Raw genomic sequence first — 17,975 nt, 5'->3', positions numbered from 1 at the left:
GGCGAGCGTAGCAAGCCCGAGAGGGGCGGCGGTACGTGCCCGAAGCGTGGCGAGCGCAGCGAGCCCCGCGAGAGGACACGTATACCTGTAAAGTTATGCGCGTCCCCTCGCGGGGCTCGCTGCGCTCTCCACGCTTCGGGCTCGGTGGCTCGCTGCGCTCACCACACTTTATATTCTCAACTCCACGCAGACGTGGGTAGTAGGGGTATGAAAAGGTCTGAGGACGCGTACCGCCGCCCCTCGTGGGCTCGCTACGCTCGCCACGCTTCGGGTTGCCGTCAATCGTGGGGTGCCGTTCTGCCATTCACAATGGGGGCATTTGAGCCATCAGGGGGGTTAAACTTGGGGTCTGGGGACAATTTTACATTGAATACAATGTAAAATAGGGTCCCAGGGACCCTATTCACATTTGAATCAATGTAAAAATCGGGTCCATCGCGTCGGTCGCATCGCATGCGATGCGATCGACGCGATTTTTCCGACCCGATCAAAATCGGTGTGGCCGTGCTAGGAAACAAGTACCATGAAAATATTAAGAATTATAAGAACCACTGAATATTGAAAAATGATTCATTAATGGAATATATATAATTTTTTAATATTTTTTTTTTCATTTCATCCTGAAATGAAAATGAAAAAATAATCCTCATGTTTTTTTCCTGTTATTTTCTCTGATTCAGATCTGATCGCTCATCTAAAGAGTTGAAGACAGGAAGAAAACCCACCCTACGCAAACCTGTTAATTCATTGCAAAATGATTGCCGATCGCTATATACCCGCAATTCCATACGGAATTCAGGAATTATCAAATGAATTTTCCAGTCTGTGCAAATGTACTGTGAGTCTGACCCTGCCACAGGCTGACTGAGCCCCCGGCGCTGTAGTCGTAGACCCTCCCTTAAAACGCCGACATGGTCAAAATGCAGATTAGTTTTTTTTTATTTTAGCCCTAAAACAGACTTGTTTATACTTCACCATCACAGTGGACCTTGAGGTGGAATATAACGAGCACAGCGAGGCACTTTACTGCACTTTGCATGCAGGAGAACACCGTACATGTAGAAGGTGTCCATGTCGGCTTTGTCAACATAGGGCGGTATTCAATCCTGGACGTTACCGACAGGCAGATCCCGACAAATCAGATCGTTATTATGAACGTTGGTATTGTGTCCGTTGGTAAATCATACTGAACCCCCATAAAGTACTGACCAATCAGCTAATGTTATTTTTCAAGCACAGCTTGCAAAATGGCAGTTAGGAGCTGATTGGTTTGTAGTTTATCACTCTCCGAGTTTTGATACATCTCTGCCTAAGAGAACTGCAGAAGCAATTGTAATCAAAGCTTCATAATACAACCAGTGGCGTAGCTACGTTTTGGGCGTCCCCCCGCCGTTTAGGGGGGGGCGCCCCCCCCGCCAAGCACCCCTACCCCACCCCGCCGCGCCGCCCCGCCGCCCATGCAAAGATAGGTAAGTCTGCAGGGGATTGGAGGGGGGGGGGGTTTAACTATAGCACCGCAGCCCCCGGCGCCCCCACATGCACAGCGCCCCCCCCCCCTGCGGTGGCGGGGGCTGCGGTGCTATAGTTACGCCGCTGAATACAACTTTAGTGCCAATTTTCTCATATTTATTGACGATCTTTATGGTGGAGCATCCAAGATATTATTCCGGGAAATAAGTTGCCCCAGCGAACCAACTGCGCGCCAACTATTATCAAAGTGAATAAATAGTTACAAAGATCCCTGTGTTACATTTATAAAACGCATTTGAAGTGTCACAAAATAAGCTACATCCTATCGCCATCGCACTTGTTGACACAACACTGTAAAGTTTACACAACGCGGCGTAGATAGCGAAATACTCAAAATACTGTTGTATAAAAAAGCAGCCAGCCAAGATTTCAGCTCCCTATAGTCTAATTTCTGTCAATGTGCTAACAAATAACACAAGCTCCCAGCCAAACACCTCGAACACAAACAGTGGTAGTACAAAGTGTACATTTCTAAAAGTAATTAAGTCTCAATTATTTTTGTTGGAAACTTTCCCTTTAACGAGTGAAAATGATATCTGTTTATTACAGAGGGATATGAAATATTGAATTTGACACAATAATCTCCTCTAAACAAAATGTTAGCTATAATCTTGATGACCTTGGAGATTATTGTTGAACATTCTAGATCGATGCTGGGGATTTTGATGGATGCATTGGATTGGTGATGTCATCAGGTGATGTCATGGCTTCAGAATTGTTGATTACAAGGGGGTGGAGCCACATACACAAACATATTTTTCAGAGCCTATAGTCGGTATTGCTGGCAACGGTGTGTGATGGAGGTTAGCCCTCCTGATCGATAACTTAACCAGGTCTTTGGTTTATGAACTAACATGTTGTAGGATGACACCGGTTTAATGTAGCTAGTATACACAATGATGGGTTTCCGCCATCAAAACTTTCGATGCAATGGTACCTAACCCTCACATCAGTCGCATATAAGCAAAAAAGCATACCTATGGGGGATACAATGTTAAACAGATGAATTTAGCTGTATTTAAACATCGGATGTTCACCGAATACACACGATTCAATGGCGGCCACCATCGTATGGCCGCCAATGAATGGTAAAATGCTAAAATCTGAAGAAAAACATGGAAGGTTACGAACCATTGGAATCTAGTATCCATCCCTATTTCGGGCATGTCCTTTCTCTATGGAGGACAGAGCAGGAGATGCACAGACACACAATGGTTAGAGGTTGCATCTATAGCAGTCTGTGAGACTGCACTGGCTTCACTGTGACTGGCAGTGACTTCTTAGTAGACGTTTGCCCTGCCAGTCACCCAAGGCAATGAACCAAAAGGTGGAGAGACCTCGCTAGTTGAAAGTATCTGTAAGCACCATGGATGGATACACAGGCAAAGTGACTGAATGGAGACTGTTTCAATTTATAAAAGTAACAAATATTTTATTTTTGCCATGGTAAATTAAATTAAACTAGGTGGCCACCTATGCCTAAATAGAATAGAACTAACAATACATGTATATGAAATATTTTTCTAAAATAGAAAATCAGAATATTGCACTTTTAAACAGGTTTCTCATAAAAAGAACCACAATGTGTCAATATTAAAAGGTATATAACAACACTTGCCGTATGTAATAATTATCCATATGATGATGGTCAGCCAAACTGTACCCGCAGTGCTGCCGGGCCACGGCACACACCTCGGGGTGTCCCCTATAAATAAGGCTGCTCACCAGAAGACAGTCTCTGTTGTGAATGCTGGTAAGTGAACGAATGCACGGAAAGCACGTCTCTCACCTGTACTACCGAAGAGCAACTGTCCTGGGTGGTGTATTTGCAGTGGAGTGTTCTGCCGTTGGAAGATTGACAGGACCAAACAGATGGATGGGGTCAGTGCTTCTCTAACTTGCGCTGCCGGTGGCTGGCGGTCATGTGGTGTGGCAGCATGTCTCACACTCATGCTGTCGTGACTCCTACTTCCACCGGCGTTCTCCTGGGAGACTTCAAGTTATGGCTGGAATGGCCGGATGGCTGACACCGTGTTTGCAGGTGGAGGTATAAATTAATAAAAAGTCAAATAGCAGTTGACATCAGGTGGTTCCGGACTGGTAGATGCAAACGGCAGTTGGCTTGGAAGTCCTTTCTAATTCGTTTCGCCCTCCAAAAAAGCTTTTTCCAAAAAATGCATTTCCTTCTGATGAAACCGCTGCAAGGGTTAATAGCGGAGAAATGCGTCAAGGACTGAGGCTTTTCTGTACCCCATGGGTTTTGAACTACTTCGGACATACTGGTTAAACCCGCTGTACTGGGCTGAAATCGCACTGAAGGCCTACATTGTCTGCTGACGGCTTGTGGCGGATGGCTCACTCCCTGCCCATTCTGACATCAGCGGTTCGTCAACCGACGGCGGCCGCTGAGCGGGGTGGCTAGAGCTGTCTGCGTGTACAGATTCTTGCGGAGAGACACAATTCTTCACAAACATCAGGTTTATTCCCACCTATTTAATTCTACTACTGAAGTTCGCCTCAAGGAGAGGGAGCTAATTGCAATATTAAGTTGGAGCCGTTCTCATTTCCATCTGCACCTTTTGCACAGCTGGGGCTCTCAGCACCAAATTAACATCATAGGGTTTCTGTCCAGGACTCCAGGTTATAACCAAAATTTCTATACCATGGGACATGTACGAATGTGCATGTTTATATTTTAATTTATTTTAATGTATATGTATTATTTTTACGTAAATGACATTGCTTATACAAGCTTAATTAATACATTTTATATTAATTATCCATCCAATTGTGTGGCCTCTCTGAGGTATACGTATAGAGGTAAAATCTCTGGGTGACATTCTATGGGATGAGATAATCTGACTTTTGCGAATTTTCTCGCAAAAACGGCCGAAATCGCATTTTTTTACATTTTCGCATATTTAATGAGGTCCGAAAATGTGAAAAAAATGCGATTTTTGGCAACAAGTTGGACACACTGGAAATGCGATGGCTGCTTTTCGCAGCACATCGCATCCAGATGTTTTCACATGGAAAAGTATACAAATCGCATATTTAATGGTATGCGATTTGTATAAAGTGTGACTATAATTCGCCCAAAATCAGACCAGGTTCTGATGGGCGAATTAGCCAGAAATCTGCACAGATCTCAATGTTCTGTGCAGGTTTCTGGTGTAAAAAAATAAATAAACAGTTTAAAAAAAAAAAAACGAGCGCGGGGTCCCCCGCCCGAGCATAACCAGCCCCGGGCTCATTGAGCCGGTGCTGGTGACATAAAATCAGGGTCCCCGACAAATAGGGGTCCCCTTGATTTCATGAAACCAGCACCAGGCTCAAGGTCCGGCGCTGGTTCCCAAAATACGGGGGACAAAATGACTAGGGGTCCCCCGTATTTTAAGAACCAGCACCGGACCCAACCAGCCCAGCAGGGTAATGCCACAGCCGGGGGACACTTATTATATAAGGTCCCGCGGCCAAAGCATTATCCCCGTGGCTGGTCAGCATGGGCAGGGGTCCTGGGGAAGTGGGGACCCCCCAATGAAGGGGTCCCCCCCCCTCCAGGACTTACCAGCCCATGCTGAAAGTCCGGGGCTGTCCCCGATGCCCCTGGGCGGTGGGCATCGGGCTGATGGATTGTGTAAAAAAAAGAAGATAAACTATTGTTTTCTACTGGCGAACTATGAGTACCAGCAAGCCTACCCCGCATGCTGGGACTTGGAGAACCATAAGTCCCAGCATGCGGGGCATTAAAGGGCCCGCTGGCACTTGTAGTTCTACAGTACAAAAAATAGTTAACAAAAACACACTGACACCCTGTAAAATAAAAGTTTAATACACACATAACACACACATACTGATACTTACCTACCTTGAGCCCGTAGGTCGGTCCCTGGGTCCGGGCTCCGGGGCTCCAGGGCTGAAGAGTCCGGTTCCGGGGCCTTGGTCCTGGGGTTCCGGGGCTGGTCCTGGGGTTCCGGGGCTCCAGGGAAGAAGAGTCCGGTTCCGGGGCCTTGGTCCTGGTTCCGGGGCTGGTCCTGGGGTTCCGGGGCTGTTCCGGGGTCCAGGATCCGATGAAGTCCACAGGGGTACCTGAGGAAGGAAATCCTACTCACCTGGTCCCCGGCGACGACATCGGCATCCTCTCCGGCAGACGCGCTGCTCCCAGCTGCTGTGGTACCCGCTCTCGGACTGAAGAGGCGCAGAGATGTTCATCTTCCGCGCCTCTTCTCAGAATGATTCCATTGGCCGGCTAGCGGCCAATCAGGAGCCGAGAAAGTCGGCTCCTGATTGGCCGCTAGCCGGCCAATAGAATCATCCGGAGGAAAGGCGCGGAAGATGAAAATCTCTTCGCCTCTTAAGTCCGAGAGCGGGTACCACAGCAGCCGGGAGCAGCGCGTCTGCCGGAGAGGATGCCGATGTCGTCGCCGGGGACCAGGTGAGTAGGATTTCCTTCCTCAGGTACCCCTGTGGACTTCATCGGATCCTGGACCCCGGAACCCCAGGACCAAGGCCCCGGACTCGGACTCTTCAGCCCTGGAGCCCCGGAGCCCGGACCCAGGATCCAGGGACCGACCTACGGGCTCAAGGTAGGTAAGTATCAGTATGTGTGTGTTATGTGTGTATTAAACTTTTATTTTACAGGGTGTCAGTGTGTTTTTGTTAACTATTTTTTGTACTGTAGAACTACAAGTGCCAGCGGGCCCTTTAATGCCCCGCATGCTGGGACTTATGGTTCTCCAAGTCTCTGCATGCGGGGTAGGCTTGCTGGGACTCATAGTTCGCCAGTAGAAAACAATAGTTTATCTTCTTTTTTTTTACACAATCCATCAGCCCGATGCCCACCGCCAAGGGGCATCGGGGACAGCCCCGGACTTTCAGCATGGGCTGGTAAGTCCTGGAGGGGGGGAACCCCTTCATTGGGGGGGTCCCCACTTCCCCAGGACCCCTGCCCATGCTGACCAGCCACGGGGATAATGCTTTGGCCGCGGGACCTTATATAATAAGTGTCCCCTGGCTGTGGCATTACCCTGCTGGCTGGTTGGGTCCGGTGCTGGTTCTTAAAATACGGGGGACCCCTAGTCATTTTGTCCCCCGTATTTTGGGAACCAGCGCCGGACCTTGAGCCTGGTGCTGGTTTCATTAAATCAAGGGGACCCCTATTTGTCGGGGACCCTGATTTTATGTCACCAGCACCGGCTCAATGAGCCCGGGGCTGGTTATGCTCTGGCGGGGGACCCCGCGCTCGTTTTTTTTTTTTTACTTTGCGCATCCCTGCAAACGTGCGATTTTCAGACATGAAAATCGCACATTTGCAGGACTAAAGACATCGCACCACCTCGCACCTATTCGCACTATTTGGCCTGTTTTTCGCATCTCATTAAATATGCGAAAAACCGCCCAATCTTGCGATTTGAAAAAGGGCGAAGTGGTGCGATAAAAAAAACGCGAAAATATCTCATCCCATAGAATGTCACCCAACATGTATCTATATCTAACTTGTCCAATTAGTGACTCTTTGTGAGTCAGGAGGCTACCACCAGCTTGGTCCTTCTATAGGACAAGCCTGAACGAGCCGCCGTCCAGCCTTGGTCACTCATTTTCTCATTTATAATGCAGAGTAATTATACTTTGAAACTTTTGATATTTAATAAATTTCTTTCAAAATGGATTTTGCTTGAGTGTGTCTTTGTTATATAAATGTGCAGAGGCTTTCAGGTCTAGCCTGACCATTGAGACCAGAATGGATTATGGGAAATAATACAGTAGCTGGGGAGCTGAGGAAGCTATGTTATATACACTATAGAGCATGGGGAAATGCATACAGTTTGATGGTAATAAAAATAAGGATGTTCAAGGAAAAATTCTGACAATGGATGGAGGCTGCTGATAGGTGGTCAAGTATTAGGTAGAGAAACATTTTGGGGAAAATGTAATAGGATGAGAGATTCAGAAAGTGAGAGATTTGGTAAGAAATCTTTTTTTTGGTACTTGTTTCCTAGCATGGCGCCCACGATACTCAGTCCTATGGCATCTTATGCATTGTATCGCATCGCATGCCATATACCCGCATGCGATGCGATGCGATGCGATTTTAAATTGTATAAGCACCCTAATGGGTTTTTTCAATGTTAAATGGCCCCCTATACAATTTTTAATTGTATAAGCACCCTAATGGGTGCTTACAATGTTAAATGCACCCCCACGCCACCCCCACTATCAACGCCAACCCAAAGCGTGGCGAGCGCAGCGGTACGCGTCCTCCGACCTTTTCATACCCCCACTATCCACATCGGCGTGGAGTTGGTTGTATACAGTGTGGCAAGTGCAGCGAGCCACCAAGCCCGAAGCGTGGCAAGCGTAGCGAGCCCTGCGAGGGGTCGCGTATTACTTTACATGTATTCCATGTCCGCTCGCCACGCTTCGGGTAGCTGCGCTCGCCACACTACCTAAAATCAACTCCATGCCGACGTGGATAGTGGGGGTATGAAAAGTCTGTGAGGATGCGTACCGCCGCCCCTTTCAGGCTCGCTGCGCTCACCACGTTTTAGGTTGGCGTTGATAGTGGGGGTGGCGTGGGGGTGCTTTTAACATTTTAAGCACCCATTACGATGCTTATACAATTAATAATCTTATAGGGGGTTCATTTAACATTGAAAACACCCATTAAAGTGCTTATACAATTTTAAATCGTATACCATTGTATATGGCATACAATGGCATACAATGCGATGGTATACGATTTTAAAATTGTATAACATCGGCTGCCATTGCGTAACATCGTATCACATACCATTGTATTGCTTATGGTATGCGATGCGATGTGCGCCGTGCTAGGAAACAAGTACCTTTTTTTTTTAAGCGGCAATCATTTACATTGCAAAACCAGTTTGATTTTGCCGTGTAAATGATTGCCACTTTAAAAAAAAAAAAGAGGGAGACTGCACTGGCTTCACTGTGACTGGTAGTGGCTTCTTATTGGATGTCCTACAAGGGCAGTTGGTGGTTATTTTTAATTGGGAGGAGAACAGCAAAGGGAAGAGATAGTCATGAAGTTTAAAGTTGTAAACTACAGGATAATGCAAATATTCATACAGACCTAATCCTCTAATAGTATTATAAAGATTTAATTTTTTTTATTATAAAATCCTCTTTATTGGAACATTTAGCCTAAAGTGGTCTAATAGGCTGCACCACGGCGACGCTAAATCCAGAAATAACAGTTATTACATAGAGCAGTGGGAAATATCCACGGAAATATAAACCACTTGGAAAATTGCGATTTCAGTTCAACATCACTTTCTCAAATTGCCTCCGTCATTAAGACCGTGGTGATTATTTGCACCTGGGCTGAGCTCAGTCAGTATAATGTACGACCCACCGCTAGATAAATGACAAGCGTAACCGTATACAATGTATATATGACAAACGACGTTATAAATTCCCAATGACCCTGGTTGTGCGGAGAAAAAAAACAACATACAATTCTGGACCTGAGGCTATATTTTATTTCTAAGGCGGAAAGGTGCATTCAGGGGATAATTGTGATGCAGCTGGGATCATTTGTTCTGCACCACTTTATAGAGGGACAGGAGTACCCCCACAATGAGCAATTAGGGTTCTTGTGCCTGAAACTTTCAGCAACTGACAAATAATATGAAGATGGATAAAGATCCAAGTTCTTGTATATATCAAGTTCTTTTGTTAATTGGAAAACTTTATTTGAGACGAAAATCTCCAATACATCAGGAAAAGAAAAAATATCAACTTCTGAAGTCTGTCTATTTATTGAGCAAGTCCAATCAAAGTACAAGTGTGTTTTATATTGTGGCTTCAGTGACCCCAAATAGCCACTCTCGGCGTGCCAGGAGGACTACCAGCAAGCTCTTCCCAACAGGTCTATTGATATTCATTGGTGTAAATTCATATCAGATGGCTGGAGGCGAAAGAGAAAGTGGTGCTCTGATACATTATCTCTCCCAATTGTATCTTTCTTCAAGCATTGATACCCCCTCTGAAAGTTTTATTGTAATAATTAGTGCATTTCCTTAAAACTATTTTTGCTCTCCTCTCTTTACGACACAGCAGCAGAGCTGTAGCACACTATATAAACACTTTAATCTATTATCTCACATTGCAAGATTAATCAGCTCAAGGGGGCAGCAAAGGGGGTGGTAAGTCATCAATGACTGTTGCAAATATCTATGTAATGAGTGTAGAGATATCTGTCCTAGTTCAGCAACTCCCTTTCTTGGTGTCCCTTTGACAGCTGGAGCCCAACAGCCAGTGCATCCAATGTCTCTAGGAGTTGTGCTACTGGTGGTATGGTCTGGCTCTCTTGTGTACTATAAAGTCTCTGTACAGGAGACACATAGGGGCACATCTTCTGCTATGTAGGACAGAGGAGGGAAGGGGCAAATGTGAACTAGTGCACTAGTGCATATTGGCTTGGCAAAGGTCACACAGTGATGCAACTCCGGCAGTACGAAGTACCATTGGCTTAGAGGAGACAGTGCAGAGAGCTCTACTCCAACATTCGGAGCATCCTGTGAGGGTCCATGGATGAATCAGAAGATATTCTGTTCTGCTCTCTATAGAGTGAGGTCTTGGGAAGTCCTTGCAGGCACCTGTGTGAGAGTACAGGGGCCTTGGATGGATGAGATCTGTTGTTGCAAGACCCCTCTCTCCTCTGTCACCTCTAGTGACTGCACCATCAGAATTTGCGCCAATACTGTTATACATTTGTCTATCAAGTACCTGCGGTGTATGACCTTATTATCAATACATATGATATTTTAATCATGATGGCTTTATATTTTATACAGTAACACATGCCAAAGGATGAACAATTCTTCAATCCATTGGACAATTTAAGACTGCGTATTGGGTTTAATGTTTTTCAGTTTTCCTTATATAGACAAACTATTCTCTGCTTTTTTTCTGGCAGGTTGATAATTACATAGACCCTTCCTTTAGAATGATGATTTAGTGTAAATAGTACTTAATTCTAGCAAAAGTAAGTGTGCAGCAATTGGCTGGAAATTGTTTTAGTTGCCTTTTAAAAATAATCCCAGTATTTGTTGGCCTGAAATCATCCGAGACCACCCGCGAGATTGTAAAAATAATTACTGAGAGAAAAAAACTTGTTCTAAAGACAGAACTATCCTCGGCCAACCCAGCGTGGGATTCATGCAAACAGAGGTGATTCATTTAGTGCCTGAAAGTTGATTGTCACTTCTAAAGCCATAACTGGAACCTGTGGATGCAAATTATTATTCACCTCGAGCTTTCATGTAAATAGTTATGCATGAAGATGTCAGTCTCCTGCACAGTGGTCCGTGTTATGTGTATGATTACAGCAGTGATAGCAGGCAGGGTAATGGCACTCAGTAGCTGGGGATATACTCTATGTGTAACACAAATGTTATACCCTAAAACAAATAGACTCCGGATGACAGGTTAACAGCAGGCATGGCCAAACTGTGAAACTACACATCCCAGCATGCTTCGCCATAGTTTAAGCATTCCCTATAAGAAAAACTGTGGCAAGGCATGATGGGACTTGTAGTTTCCCAACAGCTGGACGGCCATAGTTTTAGAAACCTTGATAAAGCTGGCAATCAGACCAGCGAAACGTGCCGGTGTTACCCAGGATCTGTGCCACTTATAGGACCACACCTGCTGATTCTTCTGACCACCCGGTCCCCCACACTGGATGTCCTAGGCTTCAAAAGATTGGGAGTTACTGCTTGATCTTATCCTCCTGAGGTCCCAATTACTATCCTATGGGACTGATCCCTCCAACGACATCTGTAATTCCTATTGCCAATTGGATTCCCTCAAAGTGAGGTTTAAGATTGGTCCCACTGTTATCTCTCGGGACCAATCCCTGCAACATCATCTGGAACTCCCTTGCCGATTGGACTCCACCTATTGGGACTGCTACCTTGGCTCAGTGCAGGTGATTTACCAGATTTCTGGGTCCTTTAATTGATGTGCACATAATCCTGAGATGGCTATTTTAAAGTTTTTATTGTGTTTTTCTTTTATATTTATTTAATTGTGTATTAATAAAATTTATATTCATCTACAGTATATAGCTGTGTTTATCTTCGGGAGCGCTGCCAAAACCCTCCTTTCCCCCATAGTTTGGCCGTGCCTGGTTTACAGTGTCTAGGCCGATTAGCCATTGGTGAACACTGTATTGATGGGGTTGGGATCATTTGGTCTACGGCATGATGGTCGACAGTCATTAGGTCGACATGGGAAAAGGTTGACATGGGTCTAGGTCAAAAGGTCTTTAGTTCGACAGGTCATTAGTTCGTCAGTGTCTAAGTCGACAGTCAAAAGGTCAAGGGTTTTTCACAGTTTTTTATCCCGAATGTCAACACAGTCGACATGGACACAGTTTAAAGTGCACCGCATCTCCTCGCATCACTCGCTGCACTTGCAATGCTTCAGGCACGTTGCCTCGCTACGCTCGTCAGACTATTTTATTCTCCCACCACACCCTAGTGGATGGTAGGGCATGAAATGCCACCTGTCGGCACATGTCGGCTCAAAAAACATTGAAAACCCCCATGTCGACCTTTTGACTGTCGACACCTAGACCCATGTCAACATTTTCACATATCGACCTAATAACTGTCGACCATTATGCTATAGACCAAATAACCGCATCCCGTATTGTTGACATGCATTAGAGAGAGGTACAAAAAGTGAGGAAAGATCGACAGTGCTTAAGGTTGACATGGCCAAGAGGTCAACAAGACAATGCTAACACACAGTCGACACGTTTTTGTGTTTTTTTTCATGTTTTTATTTTTATTATTTAATATCCACGTATCTTGCAGCGAGCAAAAGGATAGCCAGAGAGTGGTTACATTTGTAGTAATTGTGGTCACATATGATGAAACATACAAATGAACACTCCAAAAAATGTAAAATATTGTGTTGTGTTGACCATTCACCATTTCCAGCCGTGAGCACAGACAGGTAGCACACACATTTGTGGTTGCTGGAATTTGGCAAACCACAAGTCCCACCATGAGGGGCATTATAGGACGCGCTGGTTCTTCTAGTTCTGCTGCAAAAAACATGTACAATAAAAGACACACACACACACACATAGAAAAGTAAAACTTTAATATACACACAAACAGACATGCGTGGCTGGTCAGCTCTGGACAGGTGAAGCCTGGAGGGGGGCCCCTTTATTTCGGCTGGCTGACCTTGCATAAAAAGTGTCCCCCGGCTGTGGCATGACACTTCTGGCTGTTGGAGCCTGGTGCTAGTTCCAAAATACAGGGGACACCCAGTCTTTTTGTCCCCCATATTTTTGGAACCAGGACCGGTCCAAGAGCCTGGTGCTGATTTCTTAAATACTGGGGACATCCACTATTTTTTCCGAATTCTGACTTTGGTGCAATTTTTTTTTTTTTTTGACAAATCAAGCCTCAAGATCTCAGTGGCCATCTTGGGTGTTAACATGAAGCCTCCCTGGAGAGCAGGAAGACTGAAGAGTAGAACACTCTTTTTTCAAAAAATGTCACCCGCCAAGTCCTGCATATCATAATGCTCCTCTGGATCTGGATCAATTAGCATTATATTTGCACAGGCCATTTACTCAAAACAGTTAATAGTGGACATTACAAGAAAGGACCAGTGTACCCAATAATGCAATATAGGAATTAATCAGTGATGTCACTGGTTCTTAGTGAACAGATAGGCTGCATTATCAGTGATGTCACTGGTTCCTAGTGAGTGGATAGGCTGCACTCTCAGTGATGTCACTGGTTCCTAGTGAGTGGATAGGCTGCAATCTCAGTGATGTCACTGGTTCCTAGTAAATGTATACAGTAGGCTGCATTCCCAGTGATGTCACTGGTTCCTAGTGAATGGATAGGCTGCACACTCAGTATTTTCAGTGTCTCCTAGTGAATATGGATAGGCTGCACTCTTAGTGGTGTCACTGGTTCCTAGAAAATGGTTAGGCTCCATTCTCAGTCATTGATTCCTAGGAGCTTATTCTGATCGGTGCGGCCAAACGTGCGTACGTACCAAAACAACGTACGCTATCCGTACGCGGCCGTTGGGGTTAAGTCCACCCACAACTCAGCCGCATACGTACGGCCAGAAATATCGGCAAAGGGGAGTGGCGTACAATTGAGCGTACGCCAACGTACACGGACGGGCCAGCCCTTACACTCCGACAACTGGCGTACAATTGAGCGTACACCACCGTTTACGGACGTCTCTCGTCCGTCTTCCCACCGACTTCTTGCGGCTATCTGAGCGTACGCCAGCTTGCACGGACGGGTCCCTATTGTTTTCAATAGAAAAGTCACCTTATGGCACCGCTCATGAGAGTGAGCGTACATCCGTGTACGCTGACATACCCTTCACATATATGGACCAGCATATCTTCCCTTTCAACTATAATTATGAAAATTAATTAATTGATTGAATTAATTAATGTGCAAAATAGTGGCCATGGGATTAAAACATTGCTGAAACATCCTTTGTAGGTGTTAGATGTGGTTTATGTTATTGTATCATAAATACAAAACCTATGTTTGTATTAGAGTGAACACGTCGACACATGTCGACTTGTGTCGATTGAGTGTGCTACTGTGTAAAGTCTATGAAAGCACGTAGTGAATGTGTATAACTGTTTAACAAATACCTACCTTTGCATATATAAGCAGGTCTTACAAAGATTCTTACCTTAAATTAAACAAACCTTTAAATGTAGAGAAGTATAGAAAGATAAGCTTCCAATGTGTTAGAGTGATGTGTGTGGCTTGCAGGTAGTGAAATCATGGTTTGGACTTAATAGACTGCAGCATTGCTTATTACATTCAGGTGTATGTGTTTGGTAGTAATCCGCGTAAATTAGCTAACCCAGGCGCACGCTGGCATGCGGTATCTGTAGGGGTGGTTTGAGATGGCGGTTGGCGGCCGCCTGTTTTGTGTCCGAAATGAACGGTGCTTTAGTCGATCGTGCGGTAGTAGCACCGCTCATTTTTGGTGCACACCCCCGTGTACGCCCATATTTACGCCCATTTTCCCTCATTATTTCGGCCGCTCCCCTCATCACGCCCCTATGCCGCCCCCAATGCCCGTACACTCGCGTACAGGTTTTTTCGCACGTAGAGACCCGTCCGTAAGCGTTGTGGAGTGTTCGCGCCTGCGCATTAGCGAATGTACGCATGCGCAGATCATTAAAAACCCCGGGACGTGCGCGTACGGCCCGGCCGCTCCAACCAGAATAAGGCCCCTAGTCCCTAGTGGAAAGGCTGCATTTTCAGTGATGTCACTGGTTCCTAGTGACTGGATAGGCTGCATTCTCCGTGACATCACTGCTCCATAATGAATGTACAGTATAGTCTGTAAATGGCTATGGTGGAAATGTGACAAAAACTCTACATTCTACAGTATTTTCATACATCCTAACACCCCGTTATACTATTGTTGTACTTTGCAACTCTTAAATACACATCTGCTCCAAGTTAGGGGCACAATATCTGTTCTTGAATCTCTGACCAAGTTCTTTTCTTTGAGATTGAACATAAAACGTAGGAAACATTACAACTATAATCAATATAAAAATGTACATAAATGTCACCAGCTCTGTTTGCAGGACTCTAGTGATGAAATCATGAATCTTATGGGCTCGGAAGCAGTTTCTGAGCGTTGCACGTTTATTTCATACTCTGACAACTGCATAAAAATCTTTTCAGTAATTTGCAACTACACCCCTAATCTGAGACTCATATTTGCAATCCCTTTAGGGTGTAAACATGATCCAAGGAAAACATACTGAAAAGTCAGTCAGGATCCCAGCACACGCAATTTTTGACCCCACGTACCCTCATACTCCGAAATCCCCCCGCCCCCCGCATATGTAGCTCTCCCAGCTGTTTGCACTTAGCCCAATACATCAGGAAATAATTATGACAACAAGTAATCTACACAGGTTAATTAAAGAAATATTCTCCATCATTCACAGTACAAGAGCACTGATGGGGAATGAGGATAAGATAATAAGCTTAACGAAGTACCAAGAACTCACCGATTGCACCTCTCTTATTAGCATAATCGGCGTTGTGCCTCGTTGTTTATCGTCTGAAACGCGAGGTTATAAATGCTTTGCGGTTCAAAGACCAAATGTTTGCACTGAGAGATGGATGACGGTGCAGCGGCAATAACACAGGCCAGCCAAGGAAACGACTCCGAGTATCAAGGTTCCCGGGGAAGAAAAAGAATATACAATCAGATTTTTCTAAGTTCCAAACTAGATATATAGATTGTTTATACCAGCTGAACACTAGACAGTCGCCTTGGAGGTGATGGATGGAAATAATATTAGGACGTTCAGAAAAACGGAGCTGCATGTACCCTATAACCATTACAATATACTTACCTATCCTACATGCGCAGTAGGATATGGCACATTGTCTTGTCACTGTCTACTTACACCTGCACAAGGTGGCCTACCCTGGAAATTGGGTCCCCCTGCCGCCCCCCCCCCCCCCCCTCCCCAGAAAGAGGGGAAACCCTCCCGGAAAGCCGCCCGGATCCCGCGACACACACACACCCCCGGCGGGGAATCTGCAGGTCAAATTACGCGAATCACACCATTTTAACCACGCCCACATCAGGGGGCATGGCTAAAATGGTGCAATTGTTCTGGCCACGCCCCCAAACAAGTAGCCACTCATGTGGCTCCGCCCCGACTCCACTTCTTTTCACTCCCTGTGGCCTCTCCAATGGGGATGATGGCACTGCCCTGGGGAGCTGCGGTGGTGGGCGGCGGGCAGCACACGCCTTCGGGACCTTGATAAAGGCTCGGAGTTGAAGCGCGTTGGTCGGTGGAGTGAGTACCAGGAAAAGCAGGGAGACAGAGGACCGGAGCGTTGAAGGATCCTGGTGGACGTTTTGCCCCGGGACAAACCACGTGCGCTATTTGAACTGCCACGCCAGTTGCATCAGCTCTGGTAACACTGACAGCCCTGCTTTCTGGGAATACCTTCATTAAGTTGCATGTGCAATACATGTTTTTAAACTCTGTACAGATAGAATTGTTTATGTGATGTTTTATGTGCTTGTATGTGTATTAAAAACTGTACTTCACTATATTACATCCATCTTTTCCTTCCATACAAATGGGCAAAATTATCCCAATACAGCAGAGGAGAAAAGGAATATTGATGGAACAAACAAGCGCCCAATAAACTATGTATTAACTTCATAGTTGCCTCCCCTCCTGCATTCTGCAGGAGACTCCCTGACATAACAGCAATCTCCCTCTCTCCCTCATTAGTCTAGCAATCTCCCTCATGTCACCTAGCCCACATTACACTGTTACATTTTCGGGAAAAAAGGAATGAGAGATAGATACATTTACATAGAATCATCAGCACCACTTCCCAGCACTTTACCAAGTATAGTAGCTCTTACTAACTGCTTTGGGGCTTGTCTACATTTGGATATAAGTCATTTTACTAGATCCCTCTCAGATGTAGCAGTACACACCCACGCTTCTAGGTGCCACGTTCACAATCTCTTTTCACAATCTCTCCATATATGGAACAAGACACGCCCTTTGGGTGGAGCATGACACGTCCCCTAAATTGGGCGCTGTGCAAAATTCTACTACCAACTATAATCTCCCTGAAACTAGTTGTCAAAAGTAGGCAAGTATGATTAACCTACTTTTTGCACAGCGAGGTCCGGGCAGTGGTGATCCAGGCAGCAGCGGCTGGAAGCTAGTAGCACTATTTGCCGGGCGGCTGGCCAATCAGCACTCTCTGCCTGAACGCCGCTGCCCGGATCCCCGCTGCATATAGGTGTGTGTGTGTGGGGGGTGGGGGGGGGGGGGGGGGCGGTTATCCGTGCTAATGATTTGCCCAGGGACCCATGCCAATGTTAAGACAGCCCTGATAAGGCCCTAAGTTTGGGAACTCTCAGACATATTTATATTATAATCAGTGTTAAAGCGTCTTTCCTGGATCCTGATTCGCTTGTTCGAAATTTCTTGAAACCCGCAAATGGGCAAATGATGTTGATCTCAATCTTGTGACCAATCATTAAAATGCATGGTTCCATTTAAAAAAAAAAAAATGCTGCGCATGTAATAAAATTGGTATATGAACTATAAGTAAAGGTTGCCAATAATTAATAAGCATACAACAAGCGATATTAGCAGAACATCTATGAAGCGGATCGTAACGGACTCTATACTAAGCGTCCGGGAGATTTTACCCTGAAACCTGGAGATGTCCCTAAAATCTATGAGTTCCGAGATCAGACAAAAGTTCACACTGTAGTTATGCGGAATACCTCAACTAAGTCTACTCTCCCGGGGCCACACCTAGGTCTGTTGTTCTAAGAAATAACCCGCGTCCCAGGTCTATGCGCTGTTTCTAGTTGGGGGCCTCTGCACT

Source organism: Crinia signifera, chromosome 8 (assembly GCF_055691185.1).
Source record: "Crinia signifera chromosome 8, ASM5569118v1, whole genome shotgun sequence".
Taxonomy (NCBI): domain Eukaryota; kingdom Metazoa; phylum Chordata; class Amphibia; order Anura; family Myobatrachidae; genus Crinia; species Crinia signifera.
This window is presented reverse-complemented; position numbering follows the sequence as displayed.